The following is a 16801-nucleotide window of genomic DNA, read 5'->3' as shown; positions in this document are numbered from 1 at the left end:
TCTCATTCTTTCCGTCTCACCCACCTCGTCTTCTTCCTCGCACCGCGCCGCCCACCAGATCTCGACTCCGGCGAGCTCTCCCGCGGAAAGCTTCGCTCGCCGCCGTTCCAAGCCTCCTTTCGCACCAAAATCTTCATGGTTGAACGGGAAATCTTCCCCGCCGCCAAATCGTGGTCAAGTGGTGGAGTTCGCTTCAAGTCCGGCGACTTTGACTTCACCGGAGCTCCTTAGGACCACCGCGCCATTAACGGTACGTGCGCCGGCCTTGTAGAAGAAAGACTAGTGTAGATCCGGTTACTCAATTTAGTTTTGCATGGGTGCAGCCACATGGTTCACCAAACTGTACTGGTAGTTCTCCGAATAGCCCGGAACCCACTGCATACTTGCCACCTGTAATATCCCAGGTTTAGAGGCAACAAAATGAGAGAACAACAAAGTGTGCATTGCATTCATGCATAGAAAATCCGGGGAATTTTCGCGCTTTCAAATAAAACTTACCACAGTAACTGAGGTTTCACTTGACTTGCTGGAATTAAAGTAGATCATCAAGTCAAGCGCTATAAACTTCACTGTGATCTTTGCTAAACCCTTATTTTGGGTAGACATATTTGATCCATAGGTTGGATCAAAAGGAACTAGAACTATTACACAACACTTAAAAGTTAGCAACTACCTTTGTGTGTAATTCAATTCAATTATAAATAAGGTGAACCACAGGGTCTAAAGTGCATAAAAGCCACACATTCTTATTTAAATCATAACTTATTATATACATGGAATATCATAAAACTAAATCCATTTACATTACAAATTATAGTTCAACCTATTTGAATAAAACTAATTATGAGTATTTTGAAACTCATATGATCATGCCTTGGTGAAATCAAACCCAATGATACGTCTCCGACGTATCGATAATTTCTTATGTTCCATGCCACATTATTGATGATATCTACATGTTTTATGCATACTTTATGTCATTATTATGCGTTTTCCGGAACTAACCTATTGACGAGATGCCGAAGGGCCAGTTCCTGTTTTCTGCTGTTTTTGGTTTCAGAAATCCTAGTAAGGAAATATTCTCGAAATCGGACGAAATCAACACCGAAGATCTTAGAATCCCCGGGAGCTTCCAGAACACCCGAGAACCGCCAGAGAGGGGCCACAGGGGGCCCACACATGGTGGCGGCGCGGCCCAGGAGGGGGGCGCGCCACCCTAGTGTCTGGTGGCCCCAGACCCCCTCTGACCTTGCCCTTCCGCCTATTTAAAGCCTCCGTCACGAAAACCCTGACACGTTCAACGAAACCAGAGAAAACCTTCCAGAGCCGCCGCCATCGCGAAGCCAAGATCTGGGGGACAGGAGTCTCTGTTCCGGCACGCCGCCGGGACGGGGAAGTGCCCCCGGAAGGCTCCTCCATCGACACCACCGCCATCTTCATCAACGCTGCTGTCTCCCATGAGGAGGGAGTAGTTCTCCATCGAGGCTCGGGGCTGTACCGGTAGCTATGTGGTTAATCTCTCTCCTATGTGCTTCAATACAATAATCTCATGAGCTGCCTTACATGATTGAGATTCATATGATGATGCTTGTAATCTAGATGTCATTATGCTAGTCAAGTGGGTTTTACTTATGTGATCTCCGGAGACTCCTTGTCCCACGTGTGTAAAGGTGACAGTGTGTGCACCGTGTGGGTCTCTTAGGCTATATTTCACAGAATACTTATTCACTGTTATGAATGGCATAGTGAAGTGCTTATTTATATCCCTTTATGATTGCAATGTGTTTTGTATCACAATTTATCCATGTGCTACTCTAGTGATGTTATTAAAGTAGATTATTCCTCCTGCACGGTGTAATGGTGACAGTGTGTGCATCCGTGTTAGTACTTGGCGTAGGCTATGATTATGATCTCTTGTAGATTATGAAGTTAACTATTGCTATGATGGATTGATGTGATCTATTCCTCCTACATAGTGTGAAGGTGACAGTGTGCATGCTATGTTAGTACTTGGTTTAGTTGGGTTGATCTGTCATGCACTCTAAGGTTATTTAAATATGAACATTGAATATTGTGGAGCTTGTTAACTCCGGCATTGAGGGTTCGTGTAATCCTACGCAATTAGTGGTGTTCATCATCCAACAAGAGAGTGTAGAGTATGCATTTATCTATTCTGTTATGTGATCAAAGTTGAGAGTGTCCACTAGTAAAAGTCTAATCCCTATGCCTTGTCCCTAAATACCGCTATCGCTGCTTGTTTACTGTTTTACTGCGTTACTACTGCTCGCATTTATTCATACCACCTGTATTTCACTATCTCTTCGCCGAACTAGTGCACCTATTAGGTGTGTTGGGGACACAAGAGACTTCTTGTTTTGTGGTTGCAGGGTTGCATGAGAGGGATATCTTTGACCTCTTCCTCCCTGAGTTCGATAAACCTTGGGTGATCCACTTAAGGGAAATTTGCTGCTGTTCTACAAACCTCTGCTCTTGGAGGCCCAACACTGTCTACAAGAATAGAAGCACCCGTAGACATCAAGCTATTTTCTGGCGCCGTTGCCGGGGAGGAAAGGTAAAAGGCTCTCATACTCCGGTCCCAGGTAAAGTACTTTTCTGGCGCCGTTGTGTGTGTGCTCGAAGCTATTTCCTTTAGATCCTGCAATTGCATCTTTTTGTTTCTTGTTTACACTAGTTTGGCATAATGGACAACAATGAGCTTCTTATTCTATTTCCTGATTTAAGACATGGATGGTTTGATCCGAAAATTAAAAAACCCATGGAACATATTAGCATGAATACTTTGAATACCATTGTTGATAATGATATAGAAAGTTCTAAGCTTGGGGAAGCTGGTTTTCATGATCTTTTTAGTCCCCCAAGCATTGAGGAGAAAATTTACTTTGATGATACTTTGCCTCCTATTTATGATGATTATAATGATATTGGTCTTTTAGTACCGCCTGTTATGGAGGATAAATTTTATTATGATTACAATATGCCTCCTATATTTGATGATGAGAATAATAATGATAGCTACTTTGTTGAATTTGCTCCCACTACAATTAATAAGAGTGATTATGCTTATGTGGAGAGTGATGATACTTTTATGCATGAGACTCATGATAAGAATGCTTTATGTGATAGTTATATTGTTGAGTTTGCTCATGTTGCTACTGAAAGTTATTATGAGAGAGGAAAATATGGTTGTATAAATTTTCATGTTACTAAAATGCCTCTCTATATGCTGAAATTTTTGAAGCTACACTTGTTCTATCTTCCTATGCTTGTTACTTTGCTCCTCATGAACTTGTTTATTTACAAGATTCATTTTCATAGGAAGCATGTTAGGCTTAAATGTGTTTTGAATTTGCCTCTTGATGCTCTCTTTTTCTTCAAATACTATCTCTTGCGAGTGCATCATTAAAACTGCTGAGCCCATCTTAATGGCTATAAAGAAAGAACTTCTTGGGAGATAACCCATGTGTTTATTTTGCTACAGTACTTTTATTTTGTATTTGAGTCTTGGAAGTTGTTACTACTGTAGCAACCTCTCCTTATCTTAGTTTTATTGCATTTTGTGCCAAGTAAAGTCTTTGATAGTAAGGTTCATACTAGATTTGGATTACTGCGCAGAAACAGATTTCTTTCTGTCACGAATCTGGGCCTAATTCTCTGTAGGTAACTCAGAAAATTATGCCAATTTACGTGAGTGATCCTCAGATATGTACGCAACTTTCATTAAATTTGATCATTTTCATTTGAGCAAGTCTGGTGCCTCAATAAAATTCGTCTTTACGGACTGTTCTGTTTTGACAGATTCTGCCTTTTATTTCGCATTGCTTCTTTTGCTATGTTGGATGGATTTCTTTGTTCCATTAACTTCCAGTAGCTTTGGGCAATGTCCAGAAGTGTTAAGAATGATTGTGTCACCTCTGAATATGTGAATTTTTGATTATGCACTAACCCTCTAATGAGTTTGTTTCGAGTTTGGTGTGGAGGAAGTTTTCAAGGGTCAAGAGAGGAGGATGATATACTATGATCAAGAAGAGTGAAGAGTCTAAGCTTGGGGATGCCCCCGTGGTTCATCCCTGCATATTTCAAGAAGACTCAAGCATCTAAGCTTGGGGGTGCCCAAGGCATCCCCTTCTTCATCGACAACTTATCAGGTCACTTCTCTTGAAACTATATTTTTATTCAGTCACATCTTATGTACTTTACTTGGAGCGTCTGTTTGTTTTTGTTTTTGTTTTTGTTTGAATAAAATGGATCCTAGCATTCATTGTGTGGGAGAGAGACACGCTCCGCTGTTGCATATGGACAAATATGTCCTTAGGCTTTACTCATAGTATTCATGGCGAAGGTTGAATCTTCTTCGTTAAATTGTTATATGGTTGGAAACGGGAAATGCTACATGTAGTAATTGGTTTAATGTCTTGAATAATGTGATACTTGGCAATTGTTGTGCTCATGTTTAAGCTCTTGCATCATATACTTTGCACCCATTAATGAAGAAACACCTAGAGCTTGCTAAAATTTGGTTTGCATAATTGGTCTCTCTAAGGTCTAGATAATTTCTAGTATTGAGTTTGAACAACAAGGAAGACGGTGTAGAGTCTTATAATGTTTACAATATGTCTTTTATGTGAGTTTTGCTGCACCGGTTCATCCTTGTGTTTGTTTCAAATAACCTTGCTAGCCTAAACCTTGTATCGAGAGGGAATACTTCTCATGCATCCAAATCCTTGAGCCAACCCATTTGTGTCCACCATACCTACCTACTACATGGTATTTCTCCGCCATTCCAAAGTAAATTTCTTGAGTGCTACCTTTAAAATTTCCATCATTCACCTTTGCAATATATAGCTCATGGGACAAATAGCTTAAAAACTATTGTGGTATTGAATATGTACTTATGCACTTTATCTCTTATTAAGTTGCTTGTTGTGCGATAACCATGCTTCTGGGGACGCCATCAACTACTCTTTGTTGAATATCATGTGAGTTGCTATGCATGTCCGTCTTGCCTGAAGTAAGAGAGATCTACCACCTTAATGGTTGGAGCATGCATATTGTTAGAGAAGAACATTGGGCCGCTAACTAAAGCCATGAATCATGGTGGAAGTTTCAGTTTTGGACATATATCCTCAATCTCATATGAGAACACTAATTGTTGCCACATGCTTATGCATTAAAGAGGAGTCCATTATCTGTTGTCCATGTTGTCCCGGTATGGATGTCTAAGTTGAGAATAATCAAAAGCGAGAAATCCAAAATGCGAGCTTTCTCCTTAGACCTTTGTACAGGCGGCATGGGGGTACCCCATTGTGACACTTGGTTAAAACATGTGTATTGCGATGATCCGGTAGTCCAAGCTAATTAGGACAAGGTGCGGGCACTATTAGTATACTATGCATGAGGCTTGCAACTTATAAGATATAATTTACATGATACATATGCTTTATTACTACCGTTGACAAAATTGTTTCATGTTTTCAAAATAAAAGCTCTAGCACAAATATAGCAATCGATGCTTTCCTCTTTGAAGGCCTTTCTTTTACTTTTATGTTGAGTCAGTTCACCTATCTCTCTCCACCTCAAGAAGCAAACACTTGTGTGAACTGTGCATTGATTCTTACATACTTGCATATTGCACTTGTTATATTACTCTATGTTGACAATTATCCATGAGATATACATGTTATAAGTTGAAAGCAACCGCTGAAACTTAATCTTCCTTTGTGTTGCTTCAATACCTTTACTTTGATTTATTGCTTTATGAGTTAACTCTTATGCAAGACTTTTTGATGCTTGTCTTGAAGTACTATTCATGAAAAGTCTTTGCTTTATGATTCATTTGTTTACTCATGTCATTACCATTGTTTTGATCGCTGCATTCATTACATATGCTTACAATAGTATGATCAAGGTTATGATGGCATGTCACTCCAGAAATTATCTTTGTTATCATTTACCTGCTCGGGACGAGCAGGAACTAAGCAGGGATGCTTGATACGTCTCCGACGTATCGATAATTTCTTATGTTCCATGCCACATTATTGATGATATCTACATGTTTTATGCATACTTTATGTCATTATTATGCGTTTTCCGGAACTAACCTATTGACGAGATGCCGAAGGGCCAGTTCCTGTTTTCTGCTGTTTTTGGTTTCAGAAATCCTAGTAAGGAAATATTCTCGGAATCGGACGAAATCAACACCGAAGATCTTAGAATCCCCGGGAGCTTCCAGAACACCCGAGAACCGCCAGAGAGGGGCCACAGGGGGCCCACACATGGTGGCGGCGCGGCCCAGGAGGGGGGCGCGCTGCCCTAGTGTCTGGTGGCCCCAGACGCCCTCTGACCTTGCCCTTCCGCATATTTAAAGCCTCCGTCGCGAAAACCCTGACACGTTCGACAAAACCAGAGAAAACCTTCCAGAGCCGCCGCCATCGCGAAGCCAAGATCTGGGGGACAGGAGTCTCTGTTCCGGCACGCCGCCGGGACGGGGAAGTGCCCCCAGAAGGCTCCTCCATCGACACCACCGCCATCTTCATCAACGCTGCTGTCTCCCATGAGGAGGGATTAGTTCTCCATCGAGGCTCGGGGCTGTACCGGTAGCTATGTGGTTAATCTCTCTCCTATGTGCTTCAATACAATAATCTCATGAGCTGCCTTACATGATTGAGATTCATATGATGATGCTTGTAATCTAGATGTCATTATGCTAGTCAAGTGGGTTTTACTTATGTGATCTCCGGAGACTCCTTGTCCCACGTGTGTAAAGGTGACAGTGTGTGCACCGTGTGGGTCTCTTAGGCTATATTTCACAGAATACTTATTCACTGTTATGAATGGCATAGTGAAGTGCTTATTTATATCCCTTTATGATTGCAATGTGTTTTGTATCACAATTTATCCATGTGCTACTCTAGTGATGTTATTAAAGTAGTTTATTCCTCCTGCACGGTGTAATGGTGACAGTGTGTGCATCCGTGTTAGTACTTGGCGTAGGCTATGATTATGATCTCTTGTAGATTATGAAGTTAACTATTGCTATGATGGTATTGATGTGATCTATTCCTCCTACATAGTGTGAAGGTGACAGTGTGCATGCTATGTTAGTACTTGGTTTAGTTGTGTTGATCTGTCATGCACTCTAAGGTTATTTAAATATGAACATTGAATATTGTGGAGCTTGTTAACTCCGACATTGAGGGTTCGTGTAATCCTACGCAATTAGTGGTGTTCATCATTGATACGTCTCCGACGTATCGATAATTTCTTATGTTCCATGCCATATTATTGATGTTACCTACATGTTTTATGCACACTTTATGTCATATTCGTGCATTTTCTGGAACTAACCTATTAACAAGATGCCGAAGTGCCAGTTCCTGTTTTCTGCTGTTTTTGGTTTCAGAAATCCTAGTAACGAAATATTCTCGGAATTGGACGAAATCAAGACCCAGGGTCCTATTTTTCCCGGAGCCTTCCAGAACACCCGAGAGCCGCCAGAGGGAAGCCCTGGGAGCCCCACACCACACCCTGGCGCGGCCAGAGGGGGGGCCGCGCCGCCCTATGGTATGGGCCCCCCAGGCCCCCTCCGAGGCTGCCCTTCCGCCTATTTAAAGCCTCCGTCGCGAAAACCCTGATACGAAGAACCACGATACGGAAAACCTTCCAGAGCCGCCGCCATCGCGAAGCCAAGATCTGGGGGACAGGAGTCTCTGTTCCGGCACCCTGCCGGAACGGGGAAGTGCCCCCGGAAGGCTTCTCCATCGACACCGCTGCCATCTCCACCGCCATCTTCATCACCGCTGCTGCTCCCATGAGGAGGGAGTAGTTCTCCATCGAGGCTCGGGGCTGTACCGGTAGCTATGTGGTTCATCTCTCTCCTATGTGCTTCAATACAATAATCTCATGAGCTGCCTTACATGATTGAGATTCATATGATGATGCTTGTAATCTAGATGTCGTTATGCTAGTCAAGTGAATTTTATTTATGTGATCTCCGGAGACTCCTTGTCCCACGTGTGTAAAGGTGACAGTGTGTGCACCGTGTGGGTCTCTTAGGCTATATTTCACAGAATACTTATTCACTGTTATGAATGGCATAGTGAAGTGCTTATTTATATCCCTTTATGATTGCAATGTATTTTGTATCACAATTTATCTATGTGCTACTCTAGCAATGTTATTAAAGTAGTTTTATTCCTCCTGCACGGTGTAATGGTGACAGTGTGTGCATCCGTGTTAGTACTTGGTTTATGCTATGATTATGATCTCTTGTAGATTATGAAGTTAACTATTGCTATGATGGTATTGATGTGATCTATTCCTCCTACATAGTGTGAAGGTGACAGTGTGCATACTATGTTAGTACTTGGTTTAGTCGAATTGATCTTTCATGCACTCTAAGGTTATTTAAATATGAACATTGAATTGTGGAGCTTGTTAACTCCGGCATTGAGGGTTCGTCTAATCCTACGCAATGTGTTCATCATCCAACAAGAGTGTAGAGTATGCATTTATCTATTCTGTTATGTGATCAATGTTGAGAGTGTCCACTAGCGAAAGTCTAATCCCTAGGCCTTGTTCCTAAATACTGCTATCGCTGCTTGTTTACTGTTTTACTGCGTTACTACTGCTGCATTACTACTGCTTGTTTACTGTCCTGGGCAAAGCACTTTTCTGGTGCCGTTGCTACTACTTATTCATACCACCTGTATTTCACTATCTCTTCGCCGAACTAGTGCACCTATTAGGTGTGTTGGGGACACAAGAGACTTCTTGCTTTGTGGTTGCAGGGTTGCATGAGAGGGATATCTTTGACCTCTTCCTCCCTGAGTTCGATAAACCTTGGGTGATTCACTTAAGGGAAACTTGCTGCTGTTCTACAAACCTCTGCTCTTGGAGGCCCAACACTGTCTACAAGAATAGAAGCTCCCGTAGACATCAAGCACTTTTCTGGCGCCGTTGCCGGGGAGGAAAGGTAAAAAGGCACTCATACTCCGGTTCCAGGTAACAGTACTTTTCTGGCGCCATTGTGTTTGTGCTCGAAGCTATTTCCTTTAGATCCTGCAATTGCATCTTCTTGTTTCTTGTTTACACTAGTTTGGCATAATGGACAACAATGAGCTTCTTATTCTATTTCCTGATTTAAAACATGGATTGTTCGATGCGAAAATTAAAAAACCTATGAAATCTTATTTGCATGCTGGTAGTAATATTAGTATGAACGCTTTGAACACCATTGTTGATAATGATATAGAAAGTTCTAAGCTTGGGGAAGCTGGTTTTCATGATCTTTTTACTCCCCCAAGCATTGAGGAGAAAATTTTCTTTGATGATACTTTGCCTCCTATTTATGATGATTATAATAGTGGTCTTTTGGTACAACCTACTATGGAGAGTGAATTTTGTTGTGATTATACTATGCCTCCTACACTTGATGAGAATAATAATGATAGCTACTTTGTTGAATTTGCTCCCACTATTACTAATAAAATTGATTATGCCTATGTGGAGAGTAATTATTTTATGCATGAGACTCATGATAAGAATGCTTTATGTGATAGTTATATTGTTGAGTTTGCTCATGATGCTACTGAAAGTTATTATGAGAGAGGAAAATATGGTTGTAGAAATTTTCATGTTACTAAAATGCCTCTCTATGTGCTGAAATTTTTGAAGCTACACTTCTTTTACCTTCCTATGCTTGTTACGTTGCTCTTCATGAACTTGTTTATTTACAAGACTCCTATGCATAGGAAGCATGTTAGACTTAAATGTGTTTTGAATTTGCCTCTTGATGCTCTCTTTTGCTTCAAATACTATTTCTTGCGAGTGCATCATTAAAACTGCTGAGCCCATCTTAATGGCTATAAAGAAAGCACTTCTTGGGAGATAACCCATGTGTTATTTTGCTACAGTACTTTGTTTTATATTTGTGTCTTGGAAGTTGTTTACTACTGTAGCAACCTCTCCTTATCTTAGTTTTGTGTTTTGTTGTGCCAAGTAAAGTCTTTGATAGTAAAGTAAGTACTAGATTTGGATTACTGCGCAGTTCGAGATTTCCTTGCTGTCACGAATCTGGGTCTACCTCCCTGTAGGAAGCTCAGAAAATTAAGCCAATTTACGTGCATGATCCTCAGATATGTACGCAACTTTCATTCAATTTGGGAATTTTCATTTGAGCAAGTCTGGTGCCCTAATAAAATCCATCTTTACGGACTGTTCTGTTTTGACAGATTCTGCCTTTTATTTCGCATTGCCTCTTTTGCTATGTTGGATGAATTTCTTTGATCCATTAATGTCCAGTAGCTTTATGCAATGTCCAGAAGTGTTAAGAATGATTGTGTCACCTCTGAACATGTTAATTTTTATTGTCCACTAACCCTCTAATGAGTTGTTTCGAGTTTGGTGTGGAGGAAGTTTTCAAGGGTCAAGAGAGGAGGATGATATACTATGATCAAGAAGAGTGAAAGCTCTAAGCTTGGGGATGCCCCGGTGGTTCACCCCTGCATATTCTAAGAAGACTCAAGCGTCTAAGCTTGGGGATGCCCAAGGCATCCCCTTCTTCATCGACAACATTATCAGGTTCCTCCCCTGAAACTATATTTTTATTCCGTCACATCTTATGTACTTTACTTGGAGCGTCTGTGTGCTTTTGTTTTTGTTTTTGTTTGAATAAATGCTTGTGTGGGAGAGAGACACGCTCCGCTGGTTCATATGAACACATGTGTTCTTAGCTTTTAATTTTCATGGCGAAGTTTCTTCTTCGTTAATTTGTTATATGGTTGGAATTGGAAAATGATACATGTAGTAAATTGCTATAATGTCTTGGATAATGTGATACTTGGCAATTGTTGTGCTCATGTTTAAGCTCTTGCATCATATGCTTTGCACCCATTAATTAAGAAATACATAGAGCTTGCTAAAATTTGGTTTGCATATTTGGTCTCTCTAGAGTCTAGATAATTTCTAGTATTGAGTTTTGAACAACAAGGAAGACGGTGTAGAGTCTTATAATGTTTACAATATGTCTTTTATGTGAGTTTTGCTGCACCATTCATCCTTGTGTTTGTTTCAAATAACCTTGCTAGCCTAAACCTTGTATCGAGAGGGAATACTTCTCATGCATCCAAAATACTTGAGCCAACCACTATGCCATTTGTGTCCACCATACCTACCTACTACATGGTATTTATCCGCCATTCCAAAGTAATTTGCTTGAGTGCTACCTTTAAAATTCCATCATTCACCTTTGCAATATATAGCTCATGGGACAAATAGCTTAAAAACTATTGTGGCATTGAATATGTACTTATGCACTTTATCTCTTATTAAGTTGCTTGTTGTGCGATAACCATGCTTCTGGGGACGCCATCAACTATTCTTTGTTGAATATCATGTGAGTTGCTATGCATGTCCGTCTTGTCTGAAGTAAGAGAGATCTACCACCTTTATGGTTGGAGCATGCATATTGTTAGAGAAGAACTTTGGGCCGCTAACTAAAGCCATGATTCATGGTGGAAGTTTCAGTTTTGGACATATATCCTCAATTTCATATGAGAATAATATTTGTTGTCACATGCTTATGCATTAAAGAGGAGTCCATTATCTGTTGTCCATGTTGTCCCGGTATGGATGTCTAAGTTGAGAATAATCAAAAGCGAGAAATCCAAAATGCGAGCTTTCTCCTTAGACCTTTGTACAGGCGGCATGGAGGTACCCCATTGTGACACTTGGTTAAAACATGTGCATTGCAAAGATCCGGTAGTCCAAGCTAATTGGGACAAGGTGCGGGCACTATTAGTATACTATGCATGAGGCTTGCAACTTGTAAGATATAACTTTCATAACTCATATGCTTTATTACTACCGTTGACAAAATTGTTTCATGTTTTCAAAATAAAAGCTCTAGCACAAATATAGCAATCGATGCTTTCCTCTTTGAAGGACCATTCTTTTTTACTTTTATGTTGAGTCAGTTCACCTATCTCTCTCCACCTCAAGAAGCAAACACTTGTGTGAACTGTGCATTGATTCCTACATACTTGCATATTGTACTTGTTATATTACTCTATGTTGACAATTATCTATGAGATATACATGTTACAAGTTGAAAGCAACCGCTGAAACTTAATCTTCCTTTGTGTTGCTTCAATGCCTTTACTTTGATTTATTGCTTTATGAGTTAACTCTTATGCAAGACTTATTGATGCTTGTCTTGAAGTACTATTCATGAAAAGTCTTTGCTTTATGATTCACTTGTTTACTCATGTCATTACCATTGTTTTGATCGCTGCATCCACTACATATGTTAACAAATAGTATGATCAAGATTATGATGGCATGTCACTTCAGAAATTATCTTTGTTATTGTTTTACCTGCTCGGGACGAGCAGAACTAAGCTTGGGGATGCTTGATACGTCTCCGACGTATCGATAATTTCTTATGTTCCATGCCATATTATTGATGTTACCTACATGTTTTATGCACACTTTATGTCATATTCGTGCATTTTCTGGAACTAACCTATTAACAAGATGCCGAAGTGCCAGTTCCTGTTTTCTGCTGTTTTTGGTTTCAGAAATCCTAGTAACGAAATATTCTCGGAATTGGACGAAATCAAGACCCAGGGTCCTATTTTTCCCGGAGCCTTCCAGAACACCCGAGAGCCGCCAGAGGGAAGCCATGGGGGCCCCACACCACACCCTGGCGCGGCCAGAGGGGGGGCCGCGCCGCCCTATGGTGTGGGCCCCCCAGGCCCCCTCCGAGGCTGCCCTTCCGCCTATTTAAAGCCTCCGTCGCGAAAACCCTGATACGAAGAACCACGATACGGAAAACCTTCCAGAGCCACCGCAATCGCGAAGCCAAGATCTGGGGGACAGGAGTCTCTGTTCCGGCACCCTGCCGAAACGGGGAAGTGCCCCCGGAAGGCTTCTCCATCGACACCGCTGCCATCTCCACCGCCATCTTCATCACCGCTGCTGCTCCCATGAGGAGGGAGTAGTTCTCCATCGAGGCTCGGGGCTGTACCGGTAGCTATGTGGTTCATCTCTCTCCTATGTGCTTCAATACAATAATCTCATGAGCTGCCTTACATGATTGAGATTCATATGATGATGCTTGTAATCTAGATGTCGTTATGCTAGTCAAGTGAATTTTACTTATGTGATCTCCGGAGACTCCTTGTCCCACGTGTGTAAAGGTGACAGTGTGTGCACCGTGTGGGTCTCTTAGGCTATATTTCACAGAATACTTATTCACTGTTATGAATGGCATAGTGAAGTGCTTATTTATATCCCTTTATGATTGCAATGTATTTTGTATCACAATTTATCTATGTGCTACTCTAGCAATGTTATTAAAGTAGTTTTATTCCTCCTGCACGGTGTAATGGTGACAGTGTGTGCATCCATGTTAGTACTTGGTTTATGCTATGATTATGATCTCTTGTAGATTATGAAGTTAACTATTGCTATGATGGTATTGATGTGATCTATTCCTCCTACATAGTGTGAAGGTGACAGTGTGCATACTATGTTAGTACTTGGTTTAGTCGAATTGATCTTTCATGCACTCTAAGGTTATTTAAATATGAACATTGAATTGTGGAGCTTGTTAACTCCGGCATTGAGGGTTCGTGTAATCCTACGCAATGTGTTCATCATCCAACAAGAGTGTAGAGTATGCATTTATCTATTCTGTTATGTGATCAATGTTGAGAGTGTCCACTAGCGAAAGTCTAATCCCTAGGCCTTGTTCCTAAATATCGCTATCATTGCTTGTTTCTTGTTTCTTTGCGTTACTACTGCTGCATTACTATTGCTTGTTTACTGTCCTGGGCAAAGCACTTTTCTGGTGCCGTTGCTACTACTTATTCATACCACCTGTATTTCACTATCTCTTCGCCGAACTAGTGCACCTATTAGGTGTGTTGGGGACACAAGAGACTTCTTGCTTTGTGGTTGCAGGGTTGCATGAGAGGGATATCTTTGACCTCTTCCTCCCTGAGTTCGATAAACCTTGGGTGATTCACTTAAGGGAAACTTGCTGGTGTTCTACAAACCTCTGCTCTTGGAGGCCCAACACTGTCTACAAGAATAGAAGCTCCCGTAGACATCAATCATCCAACAAGAGAGTGTAGAGTATGCATTTATCTATTCTGTTATGTGATCAAAGTTGAGAGTGTCCACTAGTGAAAGTCTAATCCCTAGGCCTTGTTCCTAAATACTGCTATCGCTGCTTGTTTACTGTTTTACTGCGTTACTACTGCTCGCATTTATTCATACCACTTGTATTTCACTATCTCTTCGCCGAACTAGTGCACCTATTAGGTGTGTTGGGGACACAAGAGACTTCTTGCTTTGTGGTTGCAGGGTTGCATGAGAGGGATATCTTTGACCTCTTCCTCCCTGAGTTAGATAAACCTTGGGTGATCCACTTAAGGGAAACTTGCTGCTGTTCTACAAACCTCTGCTCTTGGAGGCCCAACACTGTCTACAAGAATAGAAGCACCCGTAGACATCACCCAACTATCCAAAATTGAGAAATAACCTTCAACCTTAATCTTTCTACCAATATTATAATGTAAATCCAATCAAAGATGGTATGATGAATCATCCACAATAATAAAACCATCCACATGATATTTAGTAGCAAATGCCACTTGGCTATCCAAAAATAAATCATATGAGAGGATAATCTCTATGCCACATGGGATGAAAATATCTACATGACTTGCTTTCCAAGCTATGCCACATCATGCTCAAAGGATTGCTATGGATGAGGGCATGACAACCAAGCACCTTACTCATCCAACCAACACAAGAGTCACCACATATGTGTCATGATACTAGAGCTTGCCCAAGCCTATAAATAGAGCCACATCCTTCATCCATTTGATCATCAAGTACCATCATACATGGGAACAAACACATCGAGCCACTCCATGTGAATTAGCTAGAATCAAGATGAAGAAGCTAGGAGGTGGAGGCATACCACAAGATGCAGGTTTATCAAATTTCCTGAAGAACAAGCTACATAAGATTGCAAGGTAGAATTCCTAGGCAAACCATATATTTATAGGATCATATCATCATCTCTTGAGTAGGATCTTAGGATATTCCAAGATATTGAGAAATGAGAGAAGTTATAATACTAACCATAGTCATGTTCATACAAGAATATTAGAAAAGTACTAATCCTAGTTGTTCAAGTCAATATTTGATCTTGGAGGTGAGAACCCTATTCCAATAGCAATACCTTAGGAAACCAATTCCATAATCATCACAACTTGGTATTAATTATAAAACCTAAGAATCTAAGTGAGTGTGTTGAGAGAAGTATTAAAGAAGAGAGATTAGTGAGGAATAAGTGGATCATGTCTAATAATTTGAGATGATAAGTTAAACCTATATATGTGAGGTATAGATCTCATTCTTCCCATGAAATAATAAGTAACTCATTAGTAGTTAACCAAACCAATACTCATGCCTTGTATAGAGTAGTAATGATATGGTATTTAAATCTTGCCTGTCCAAACACTTGAGACAAACCTAGCATAGCTTTAATACAAGAAATCTACCTAAGTGAGGAGGAGTAACCCTAGCCAATTAAACAGAACCAAGCTTAGGCTCATACCTAATCCTAGTGGTGTATTATATTGGTGATTACTACTAAAACCCTAGGCCATATTTGAATTCCAATCCAAGCATCACTTTGGATTATAAGTAGAACCCTGCCATACCTCATGTCTATTTAACACTTCAAATAGTAAAGTATTCCCAAGACCATAAACCTTTTCACATAGAATCCACTCCACATAAAATTATAAAACCATTTCTATTCTCCTAACCATTTGTTAAACCCTAGTCATACCTAAATTATATGGGGATAACCAATATGGTTAAGCACTTGCAAAATTAAATGATATGTTCACCATGCACAGATTATAAATTTCAAACCATTCAAATAGAATTGGTTCTCAAATAAAAAGAATTAAGATCAAAACCTACACCCTATCTATTTTAATTATACATCACAAGAACACCAATTTAATTCAAATATTAAATAATTGGTTGGATAACACAATTATGCAGGGAGTATTATTATCAAGTGATATTGAAAATCAAATATTATAGAACCTGCAAAGCAAAGCAGAAACCAAATGTGAATTCAAATACCAAATTCAAACCAGAAAATAAAAACAGAAAATTTAAAAAGGAAAAAGAGAGGGAAAACTCACCTTGCCAGGCCAACACAGCAACCACCGCAGCCCAGCAGCAGCCCAAGTTTTGGCCCAGCCCACATGGAAACGGTCCATACCGTTTCACGTTTAATAGAAGGCCATCGCCTTCGTCTTCCTCCTGGCGAACGACAACGCGACGGGGAAGCTTCGCCACGTCCTCGTCGATGATAGACATGACCCCGGACGTCGCAGACGAGCTCAGTATCTCTCCCTATCCTTCTCACGTCCGTCCTATCCACTTGCGCTAAGATTCGCGCTCGAATCATGCTGGTAACCAATCTTCCATCTGCGCCGGTCATCGTCGTCGTGTCGCCATTGCCGACCATCTCCGAGCCTATAAAAGCACACGGAGGACCGCCGAAGAACCCTGATCCTCCTAGGCCCTTTCAATTTCCTTTTTTGCTTCCTAAAAATTTCCCAATCATCTGTGAGCTATCGCCGGTGACCACCACGGTGCCATCGACTGGAGTCACCCCGGAGGCTGTCGCTTGGTCAGGGAGGAGCGCATCGTCAAGGAGAGCATCTGGGAGGAGTCCAGCATC

Source organism: Lolium perenne, chromosome 5 (assembly GCF_019359855.2).
Source record: "Lolium perenne isolate Kyuss_39 chromosome 5, Kyuss_2.0, whole genome shotgun sequence".
Lineage (NCBI taxonomy): Eukaryota > Viridiplantae > Streptophyta > Magnoliopsida > Poales > Poaceae > Lolium > Lolium perenne.
The sequence above is the reverse complement of the archived record's forward strand: the minus strand, read 5'-3'. Positions refer to the sequence as shown.